This window comes from Mus caroli, unplaced genomic scaffold (assembly GCF_978045245.1).
Source record: "Mus caroli unplaced genomic scaffold, Mus_caroli_1 scaffold_11, whole genome shotgun sequence".
NCBI lineage: Eukaryota > Metazoa > Chordata > Mammalia > Rodentia > Muridae > Mus > Mus caroli.
This window is the reverse complement of record NW_028227266.1, coordinates 76,912,535-76,924,017: the sequence shown is the minus strand read 5'-3', so window position 1 is coordinate 76,924,017 and position 11,483 is coordinate 76,912,535. Positions and strand designations below refer to the sequence as shown.

Genomic DNA, 11,483 nt, shown 5'->3' with positions numbered 1-11,483 from the left:
TAACAACAACAAAACAAAACAAAACAAAAAACAACCCTAGCATTTCCAGAGTTTGGATGAAGGCATCCTTATGTAGGTGGGAAAGCGAAAAGGAAATCCCAGAGGCAGCCATAAAGCTGCTAGGTAAGAATTCCAGTGCTGGGCTGGGCTACCTCCAGATGAGTTGATGACCAGGCAAGCCCCTGAGGCCCCACAAGCCACTAAGGCTATTGACAATGCTGTTGGTCGCACACCAGAACTGCATACCTATTGCTGAAGAAACTGCATTCTTTTGTTGCAGGACATGGAGAAATCAAGCTAGCACTAATCTGACGGAAACTGTCTTCCTTGATGGCAGACTTTTAAAATCCAGAAGGCAATGCCCAGGCCATTGCGGAGAATGGTTGCTGACACTGCTGCTCAGCTATGGATCTTGCATACACTACCAACATGACAGGCAAGATGGCTGAGGCAATAATGTTGTGGCTCTCATGGGTGCAACAACTAGTTTCCAGTCGGATTTAAGGTCAGCATCATGGGAAGGAAGCCATGTTTGATAATGTAATCCAAGGGCACAAACCTGAAGTTCCCGCAGGGAGACTATACTGCTATTGTTTACGTGTAGAACTGCCCCTAAACATTTGGTCTTGACCCCAGATGACTGCTGCTTCCAGCCTGTTTTAGAAGGAAGCATACTTTCTGTGAAGGGAGGTGAGCTACGGAGACTCATAACAGGTCAAATTGTTGAGAATAAGTGATTCTCTTGAGGCATGGGGGTCAAATGCCAGCCATAAATGGAACACAATAAGTTCCATCCTCTCCAAGGCTTGGGGAACATTGCAGGGGTGAAGGCAGAAAGGATGCATGAGAAAGGGGTGGAGCACTGTGCAGAAACTCCTTCCAGTTTGAAACTTAACCTCCCAGAGGGAGCTTTAGCAGACTCAGACAACTCATGAAGTTTGTAAGTCACATGAGGCTGTTGGCCGAAGTTACATAACAGAAAATAGTTGCTGGGGGAGAGGAGATTGAGCTGCCGTCTAACGTGAGTCGTCTCTCGTGCTGGAGTGGTGTTCTCAGTGATCCCGCATCTCCTATGTGTCTGTAAGAAACCCCCCAAGCAGCAATCCAAAAACCAAAAATCAAACCAAACCAAAACAGAGCAAAGACAACAAACAGAAGGCAGGTACTGCATGGTAGCCATACACCCAAATAAGCTAATAATTACTTTAAAATATGAATGGTTTTAATATATCAATGAAAAGACAGAAACTTATGCTTGAATAGATTTTTTTTTAAATCAAAGAGAGACAACAGGTAAGGGAGATGCCCTCTATAATGAACTCTTGCGTGCTCACAAACAGAAGCACATGTGTACACACATGTGGGGCAGCGGGCATGGGGGAATAAAGGGGTCGGAGAGAACCCACGTCCTGCCAGAGTCCCAGTGCTCCTTAACCGTTGTTTTCCAAGGAGGTCATTTGGATATTCTGTTCCTCCTGTTGTGACATTGAGAAAAGCAAAGAAACACCTGTTAAAACAACAACAACAACCAACCAACCAACCAACCAAACCACAAATAAACCAACACAAACAGTTCCCCCAATCACAAGGTAGAAATCGGACAATATCCAAGGCATGGGACATTCTGTGAGATAAGGGACTAGACTCAAGAGCCAAGGATTCTCTGGGAATAATCCTCATTGATGGTCTCAGTAACGTCAAGGGAAAGGCTGAGAAACCATCCTAGCCTTGGGGAAACTGAGGAAACATGACTAGATACACTGTGGGATCCTGGACTGGTAAGAGGACATTAGTAGAAACACTGAAATCATAATAAAGTCTGCCGCCCATTTACTTGTGCACCAGGCACACTTTTCTTCTCAGTTTATCATGGTTATGTAAGGCGTTAGCACCCAGGAGAACTGAGGGCTCTGAGGTTCAACTTTACAACATTTTTATAAATCTAAAGTTATTCATAGTGTAAAGTCTACAGACCTTGTTTAGAGCAGCACTGAGACACATTACTAAAAACTCCACATGAGACAGACTGCTTTGAGGATAAAGCCTTGCAGATTTTTTGGTGGGTGTGATAACCTATACCCGTTGGAAATAAATACCAAAGCGTGGCACTCCCATATGAAACTATGTTTGGAGGAAAGACTCCCACAAAGCAAGAGGAGGCAGGAGACATACCAGCACACCCTAAAGCTGTACACATCCGGGTAAGGGCTGCACACAGAGTTATGCAGTGTTTTGTTTGCTTGTATCTGAAAATCCCCACAGGAAGCTGAAGAATAGAACAAAAGCAAAACTTGCACACGCAGGCCAGGAAACAAGGCTTCCAACCATGCGACGCAGGAACAGAAAATTCACCTAGAGGGTGTATAATCAATAAAACTGACAAAATTTACATTACTTCCCTTTGTCCTTATTACCTGTTATCCCTCGTAGAAACCAAGGGTAACTTAAAAGGGGGAAAGAATCCCGTTAATTACATCCTAGTTCAAAGAAAAGTCCCTGACAGGAAGGATCTTATGGCTGACCAGGACCAGTAGTGATGCGAATAGAAGGCTGTCTGGCTAATCTGTGAAAATACGGTGGGCTGGGTACAGCTCCAGCGGCAGCTAATGCCGGTCTCACGAACTCCATGCGACCTCTACTGTTTGGACAGTGGAGCTTGTGCCTCGACGTCACGATGGCTTTCGGCCTTTCTGGAAAACAAACAAACCAAACTAAACCAAAAACCAAACACCAAACCGAACAAACAAAAAACCCGAACGCAGTACAGAGCGGTAAAGCAAAGTCCTATCTTCATCCTAATTTTCTGGACATAACTGAATGTTCAGGATTTGGGAGGAGTGTTTTATTATTGTTGTTGCGTTTTCCCTCGCGCAATAAAAAGATGCCACCATTTTAACACCTGAAAGAAAGAACAGAACCCTTAGCCTTGGTTTTCAGAGTGTCTTTTTCACATTCCGATTCAGGGAAGCTGGGGCCATTCGTTGTAAAGGTGTTAGCCTAGCAGTGCACATTATAAAGTTCTTGGACTTTGAGAAACTCAGGATTTTCCAAATTTAGCTACAAAGGGCACGGGAAGCCAACGGAGGGCCGGGTGCATCACACTGTTCTAAGAATTAGCTTTTTACTCGCTTCGGTGTGTCACTTCGGCCACAGATGGAGACAGACGACTATGGCCCACGGACGACCGCGTGAGCCTCGTGAGGCTGGAGATGCGCTGGGTCTAGCTTCCGCCGTCCGCTCCGCCTTGGCAGAGGTGCCGACACGCAGCGAAGGCAGAGAACCCAGCTCGTACGGGGCCGCACCCGACGCGGGTGCCTGGGCCAGGAGCAGAGCCAGGCCGTAGAATAGACAAGGCCGTCGGGGGCGGGGCTTCGGGAGGTTTAACCAATCCAAACTGTTGTATTTTGCATAGCCACAATGCATTTTGGTTAACAGTAAAACATCCTAAATTTAAGTATTTTAGCTTAAACTTAGAACGAAGCGAGCATAAAATGATTATTTAACCCTAAAATCGGTTCAGGATTTGTTATAATATCAAGTACAGTCGACTACATCAGGTCACCATATGTGTAAAGTTACAAAATTCTATGGCCTTATATACCTACCAAGAGCAAGAGTTCTCTCGGATGTGAGGGCGATCTGGCTGCGACATCTGTCACCCCATTGATCGCCAGGGTTGATTCGGCTGATCTGGCTGGCTAGGCGGGTGTCCCCTTCCTCCCTCACCGCTCCATGTGCGTCCCTCCCGAAGCTGCGCGCTCGGTCGAAGAGGACGACCTTCCCCGAATAGAGGAGGACCGGTCTTCGGTCAAGGGTATACGAGTAGCTGCGCTCCCCTGCTAGAACCTCCAAACAAGCTCTCAAGGTCCATTGTAGGAGAACGTAGGGTAGTCAAGCTTCCAAGACTCCAGACACATCCAAATGAGGCGCTGCATGTGGCAGTCTGCCTTTCTTTTGTAGTTCCGGCAATTTTCGTTTTATTTCTACGCTTTTAAAGCCTTATTTAAAACTATATATATAAAATAAAATTTTCGTTTCATTTCTACGCTTTTAAAGCCTTCTTTAACTTAAAAAAAATTAAAAATTATATTTAAATAAGGCTTATTATATTGAAATATATTATATTAAAATAAGGCTTTTAAAGCCTTATTTAAAACTATATGTGTGTGTGTGTGTGTGTGTGTGTGTGTGAGAGAGAGAGAGAGAGAGAGAGAGAATATGAATTCAGGTGAAGGTTCCAAGCAGTTGTGACAAGGGTTCTGTCTGGGAACAGTTCTACCCCACCTTTCTTTCTTTCTTTCTTTCTTTCTTTCTTTCTTTCTTTCTTTCTTTCTTTCTTTCTTTCTTTCTTTCTTTCTTTCCCGTCCCTGCTTAAATTTATTTATTTATTTATTTATTTATTTATTTATTTAAAAAATGTTATTAGGACAAAATGCTATTGCACTTGAAAAGGCAAACACCCAGGACAGGTAGGCTGTAACTCTAAGCTGCTGAAGGAGGAAAATGGAGGAGGTAGTGAGGAAAGCCATCCCATTTAGTCTAGCATGGACAAGTGGCTTCATGGTGGGAGAGGGAACTTTAGAGACTCAAACAAGAAGACCCAAAATACTGGGGAAGCCAAAGCATTATGGAAAGCATGCTTAGATTAGAAAAGAGAGAGAAGAAATCACACTTTTCTGTATAATTTAGAAAAGCAGGCAGATTGGTGACCCTGTAGACTGACATTCTGAGAATGAAAAGACAATATCTCATTGTAAGGCTAATTGTTCTGCCTCATACAGTAAACTCCCTTTCACTGAGTGATTGACCTGGCCCAACTAGCTCGTCAGGTTCTATTCTCTTGACCAGAAGGAATTTTATCTTAATACATGTTTATTACTACACACTAATATTCATCCCCCTCAAAAGGTAACCCTAACTAAAAATCATTTAGGAGCCAGATCAGGGATCAGCACCCTCATTAACACTTCTGGCAAGGACAAGGCTGTCAAGAGGCCCCGATGTCATTTTTAGCTTTTATTTTTTATTGCATTTAAAAATTTTTATTTATATGTATGTGCACCACATGTGTACCTGATGCCGGGGGAGCTGAGAAGAGTGTGTTGGATCTCCTGAAACTGGGAGTTCCCGATGGTTGTGAACCACCAAAGGGTTGCCAAGAACGGAACTCTGGTCCTCTCTAAGAGTAACACGTGCTCTAAGCCACTCAGCTGTCTCAGCAGTCTTTCATCTCTGGCTCTTAGCCAAGAAAAAACTGGTTATTTTTCTTGGGGTCTTATTACCTTAAGCTGCCTAGTTAGTTTCTACCTCTTGTTCTTGTCAGGGGTGACCTTAAATACCATCAGGAATTGGGGTGATGACTGGCCTTGTTTCTCCCAAGTGATTGAGAACATTGGGTGTGGCAGTTGGGGTACCCCAAAAGTACATCAGTGTTTTTTGCTTGTATAATTCTGAAGTATAGGGAAGAATGAGTGTCTGGAAAAAGACATGGGGGAGAAGTAAGTAAGAGTGTGTTGTCTGCATTATGAGTTCTAGAAAAGGCATCAGGAGAAGCCAGAACAGAGGATGTTTTTAAAATGTCCAAGTCAAAATCCACTGGAACTCAGGATGTTTTCAGGCCCTGGGTTGGCTCTTGGAATGACCAGAATCAAGGTGAGGTCCCTTCCAGATAGCTTCTGGAAAGGGAAAGAGGAAGGGAGGGAGGAAGAGAAGGAAGTTACCCATCATTTAATTTTTAAGTTAAACAATAAATCTGTCTATCTCTTGGCTGCAGGTAGGGGCTGCAAGTGGTGAACTGAGCTCAAATCCTAACATCCTATATCTGGGTAGCATTTTTTTTTTCTTAGCAAGAAAAAAGTCCTTAGTGAGAAATAATTGTATAAATAACACCTCATATAGACGTAAGCCTGAGGTCTGGGGAGCGCCATCCCTTGGACTATTAAAGAAACATTGTTTTAGTCTTTGCTTATACTTTTGTTGTGTAGTAATTTCCTCTGAGATAGAACCTTACATTTTCCATCTCCTTAAGACAGGATGTTAGGGGGGCTGGAGAGATGGCTCAGCAGTTAAGAGCACTGACTGCTCTTCCAGAGGTCCTGAGTTCAAATCCCAGCAACCACATGGTGGCTCACAACCATTTGTAATGAGATTTGGTGCTCTCTTCTGGTTTGTCTGAAGACAGCTACAGTGTACTTTCATATAATAAATAAATAAATCTTTAAAAAATGACAATCTTTAAAAAAATGACAGGATGTTAAAAGGAAAACATTCTATCCTATAAAGAAGCCCATTAATTCAGGAAGTAAACAACTCAAAGGTTTTAGGAAGTCCCTGAAACCAACCAGATATACTAAGCCCCTCCCTCTCCAAACATATGAGCAGTAAAGCCTGTTGAGAGACATTCTCAGACAAGTTGAGCTGCCTAAAAGACAGTCTCTAACTTGTTGAGTTAATAGAACTTAAACTGGGAGATCAGATTCCTATAAAATTTACTCAATGAATTAAAGAGTACTCAGAACATGAATTTCCTGGAATATACTGCCAGTACTCTGTAAACTATAAGTTTCTTTAAAGACAAACTGTAGGTGAATGTGGCTTGAAAAAAAAACTAATTAAGCACATTGAAAACAGGAACAATAAATAGTTAAAATAGTTTAAAAGAAAGCTACTTAAAAAAAATCTCTGGTCATGTATTTTGCTTAATTCTGGAAAAAAATAATTTACTTGTTATGCTGCCCTAAGCATATATTCCCAATTCTACTGTCATGAATGTAGACAAAATATGTCACTAAGGAGGTGTTATAGTAACAAAGGAACTTTTTTTTTTTTGGTGTTTCAAGACAGGATTTCTCTGTATAGCCCTGGCTGTCCTGGAACTCACTCTGTAGACCAGGCTGGCCTCGAACCCAGAAATCCGCCTGCCTCTGCCTCCCAAGAGCTGGGATTAAAGGCGTGCGTCACCACACCCAGCTTTTTTTTTTTTTTTTTAGGTTTTTTTTAGGTTTTTTGAGACAGGGTTTCTCTGTGTAGCCCTGGCTGTCCTGGAACTCACTCTGTAGACCAGGCTGGCCTCAAACTCAGAAATCTGCCTGCCTCTGCTTCCCAAGTGCTGGGATTAAAGGTGTGCGCCACCACCGCCAGTCAACAAAGGAATTAATTAATAAAAGAAGACTAGCCAGAGAGTCACAGACAGTCATCCTTACAGTAACAGCAGTTTCTTCTCAGTCCTAAAGGTACCATCTACTGAAATGGTACAAAAGACAAAAAATTCTAGTCCATGTTTCTTGAATTGTAACTTTATTTGGAGCAGAAGTTTCCATCTATAGTATTAACATCCTCAAACATCTCAGGATAAGTCATTCAAAAAGTAACATTGTATTTCAGGAGGGTCCCTCTTTACCCCCTGTGCTTTGCCTTCTAATGATGCGAAGGTTGCTTTGGAATGGAGTCAGTGGAACGGAACTGCATTCTGTACGGAGATGTGGGAGCTGGGAAGGCTTTGTCCAGCCGGTGTTCAAGTCACATATCAGTGTTTAAGAAAAAACCAACACCCCTTAGGATGATACGAGCCCCTCTTCTGTCTTGATAATTTACATGAGCAGACCATACAAATAAATTATAAAACATACAGTACATTAGTTTGGAAACTGTAAGGACAATTGTAAACAATACCTACCCAGTTTATTAAACAAACATCTGCTTAGAACAACACAAAGCAGTAAGTATGTCAAATATTTTCTTAGAAACTTATCGCTTCTGGTCATACAGTGACCTGTGTCACCTGCCCCACCATTCCCACCCCCAATGGCACAAGACAACGGCTTGATGTTACGGAAATGTGACTTCACAGGAAAAGATGGTGCCCATTAGCTCCAACGGTATTTGTCCTTGGAACTGAAAGGGAAAGGAGCCTTCACTTGACACAGTTTGCCTTCCTGTACTCAGGTCTTAAGAATTCAGGAACATGGCAGTATGGCTGTTTTAGTTGTATGTGGTCCTTAGGCAAGCACTGTGTCTGAAACATTGTTTCGGGATCAGCTTTCTACACTCCTTAATTAACAGGACTTACCATAAAGGAAATAATCCTAATAGCAGCAGCTTTTATGCAAACATAGTTTCCCTTGTCTCTGTGAGGCAAACTCTGGGCATCTCAGCATATCCATGCCACCAAACCAGGCCCAGAATGAGCCACTCTGACTTGCCAGAAAGCTGTTTTGATATTGCTTTTAATAATAAATCTCCTTTATTTATTTTGATGCAATATAATTTAAGCTTTCTCTCTATGGGTGTTTTGTCTGCATTCATATCTGTGCACTGCATGCCCTCAGAAGAGGGCAGAGTCCTTGGAACTGGAGCTACAAATGGTTGTGAGCTGTCTCCTTGGTGCTGGGAATCGAACCTGGGCCTTCTGGAGGAGCAGCTGGTGCTCTTAACCTCTGGACCACTCTCCAGCCCTCCAAAGCTTTGCGATTGAAAATGAGGTACAGTTATGACTAGGTGCCATCTAACCCCTCACTCCTGTCAGCATTTTGCTTTTCACTTCATAATTCTACAGTAGGTAAAATATATGCAACAGGCAAATTCGACTATCTCTGTTTACAAAGGGCTATTTCTGTCTATAGCACATAGCTTGCATACAATTTCCCCTTTACCCATTTGGATGAGAGAAACGTACGTCTGCGGTTCTTGCTAGTTCTTTAGAATTTGGTTTTCCACTAAGCTGGTTTGCTCAGCTGCCCAGCTTGCTGCTCTCATGTAAACTTTCATGGCTAACGTCCCAAGGGAAGCTGTTTGCTAGTCAAGGAAGGGAAACCAAGTTAGGGTCCACAGAACATGAAGGAAAACAATTTCATGGCGTCAAACAACTGGGTAGCTGGGATCTTGTCAGTTTTAAAAAAGAACATAATGACCTTAGTTAACACTGGCTAGATTACAGAGAATCCACAGGGGTTCAAGATTTATTTCTATATCTTAATGGTATCTACAACTTGCAGGCAGCTTTGCAGCTAGCCGAGCAGGATTTGAGATTTACTTTTTATACATAATACAGAAAAGAGGAAATAAATATTAACCTTACAGTAAAGGACTCATCTCCGGACGCACATTTTGTTGGTTTAGAATATAATACAGAAACAAACGCTTTCAAGTTGTGCTTGCATGTGCATTTTCTAAGGTTTTGCTGCTAGCTTGTTAACAGGGAAACATTCACTCTCAAGCCCTTGCCCGTGATGTGCGTTCTTCACACCCCTCAGAATTAAAAGGGCTCCATCGAGTGTACTTTTGATTCAGATTCTCCAAAGCATAAACTGCTTTCTGATTTTAGGGCAGACAGAGCCCTTTGGAAGTCACTGTTAATACATCAAAGCAATCATTTACTAACGTATGAGGAATTCACCTTACCTTACCATTTTTATCTACAAAAAAGAACGTTTCATATGGTTTGCTTTGCTGCATTTGGAAACTGTAACAAAAACGTCCTTTGGGCTCTGGGAGCACGCGAGTGGCTCTACCATTGGTTGAGGTTGGCTACTGCCCTCGTGGCGGTGGCGGTGACTCTTCCTTTTGCCTGAGGCGGCTGCGTCACACAGAGATGGACGCAAGTGGATACTCTGTATGTTTCTGTCTCCAGACAAGCTTTGCTATTTTCAGAATTGCTGTAAACATCCCTCTCAATGGGACAGCCTCTGTCCAACAGAGGTCTCAACCTCAAAACACGCCACATAAGATGGGGGTTGAGACATGGTACAGTCTGAACATAACATCCTGGCGAGTGTGACTTCTTACAGTTTAGATCCCCTTCCCCGCCCCCCAAAGCTTCCCTACTCCTAAATTCGTTATGAGAAGTTGGCCTGCGGCGTTTATGAGCTGCTGCTCCTAATCAGGTGTGGAAAATGCAGCTGAGTACAACCTTCACTCTCAGTTAAAAAAAAAAAAAAGTCACTGGGTATGGTGGCACACTGGGTATGGTGGCATGCGTCTTTAATCCCAGCCCTTGGTAGGCAGAAGCAGGCAGATCTCTAAGTTCGAGGTCAGTCTCGTCTACAGAGTGAGTTCCAGGACAGCCATGGCTACATAGAAAGATACTTGGCTCTTTTGGTCTTTCATCTTGGCAGGGATATAGGCTTAATTGATTGTATTACCGTATGTTAAGAAAATTTTACATTAAAGCAATGATAATAAAAAAGGTACTTTTGACATAAGAAAGCTTCCCTTTTAAGGGATTTTTAACAATTAGATTTTTATAAAGATTTTACATGTATATGTTCCTGTCAGTGGTGTTTATATACACGAGTGCATGTGCCCACAGAGGCCAGAAGAGGGCGTCGGATCCCTTGGAACTGGAGTGGCTGAGTCATCTCTCCAGCCTGGATATTTTTAAAAATGGAAAAAAAAGTATGGACCGCAGGGGTAGGAGGGAGCCTCCTCTCTGGCTATAGGGGTGCAGGTCACAGACACCTTCGATGGGCTGCAAGCTCCCCACCCTGCCTCTGTGGCTCGGCTGGGCCTGAGGGAGGCTGGCTGGCAGTTCTGTGGGTAGGTAGATCCTGGCTGGTAGGCCCCAGGGAACCAAAAAAAAAAAAAAAAAAAAAAAGCTCACCAGATCAACAGGTGAACAGGTGATTGCAACTCTGCCATCTCCCTGTCTGCCCAGCAGAGCTGGCTGTCCTGCTCAGCCCCTTCATCCCCATCCACAGGTGTGGGCTGGTGAAGCCAGAGGCCAGCAGAGATTTCAACCAATACAAAGCAACGAAGAAGTAGGAATGTGCTGTCTCGTATGATTATGCCTGGGTTTATCTGGATTTTTTGCAACTGTGTTTGTGAGTGTAATAAAATTTCACCAACTAGTTATGAAAAGTTCTTTGTTTTGGGGGCAAAAATAAAGTGAAATGTCTAAAGAAAGTGACAGTTTAGGACAGAACAGTTGTATGAAAGACAATCGTATAAAAAGATAGGATCAGGGCTGGGAAGCTTGTACAAAGCCCAGGGGTAAAACCAAGCACGGCTTACACACCTGCAATCCCAGCACTCAGAAAGGTAGACACAGGAAGATCCCAAGTTCAAAGCTATCCTCAGCGACATAGTTGAGTGGGAGGCCAGTCTGGGCTACATATGACCCTGTCTCAAAACAACAAAACAACTTCCACCCCCAGAACAATCAATACAAGCTGTTCAGAAAAGCAGTGAGCAGATCACCTTCCGAAGACCAGTCTAAGAAAGCCTAGAGTACCAAGTGGGCCACTCCATAAAATTCAAATATATTGAGTAAATAATTTCGTATCCCACTGCCTTAAACTGCACCCTGTCACAATACTGAATCAATATTATTACATATTTCAAAATCTGTATAAAATATTACATGGAACAATGAACAAAAAAAAATCACTTAATCTTTAAAAAGTTCATTACAAAGTTGACTGTATAAAATGCTAAAACATAATCCATATATACAAAATGCTGTTGTTTAAGAAAATAATGAGACCCGG

The 11,483-nt window shown here is 42.8% G+C and overlaps 1 long non-coding RNA gene across 4 annotated transcripts; it reads right to left on the bottom strand.

The window, feature by feature from the left end:
* Positions 1-1,249: 1,249 nt before the first annotated feature.
* Positions 1,250-3,326, bottom strand: LOC110302220 (uncharacterized). 4 transcript variants are annotated; one of them, XR_003837599.2, is made up of 4 exons: positions 3,126-3,326; positions 2,415-2,899; positions 2,173-2,266; positions 1,250-1,475 (listed from the first exon to the last, which is right to left on the bottom strand). It is a non-coding gene; the product is annotated as an uncharacterized LOC110302220 (long non-coding RNA). The 4 variants fall into 4 exon arrangements; XR_002378787.3 differs by having other exon boundaries at positions 2,415-2,690; XR_003837598.2 differs by having other exon boundaries at positions 2,415-3,326.
* Between the last annotated feature and the right edge of the window lie 8,157 nt (positions 3,327-11,483).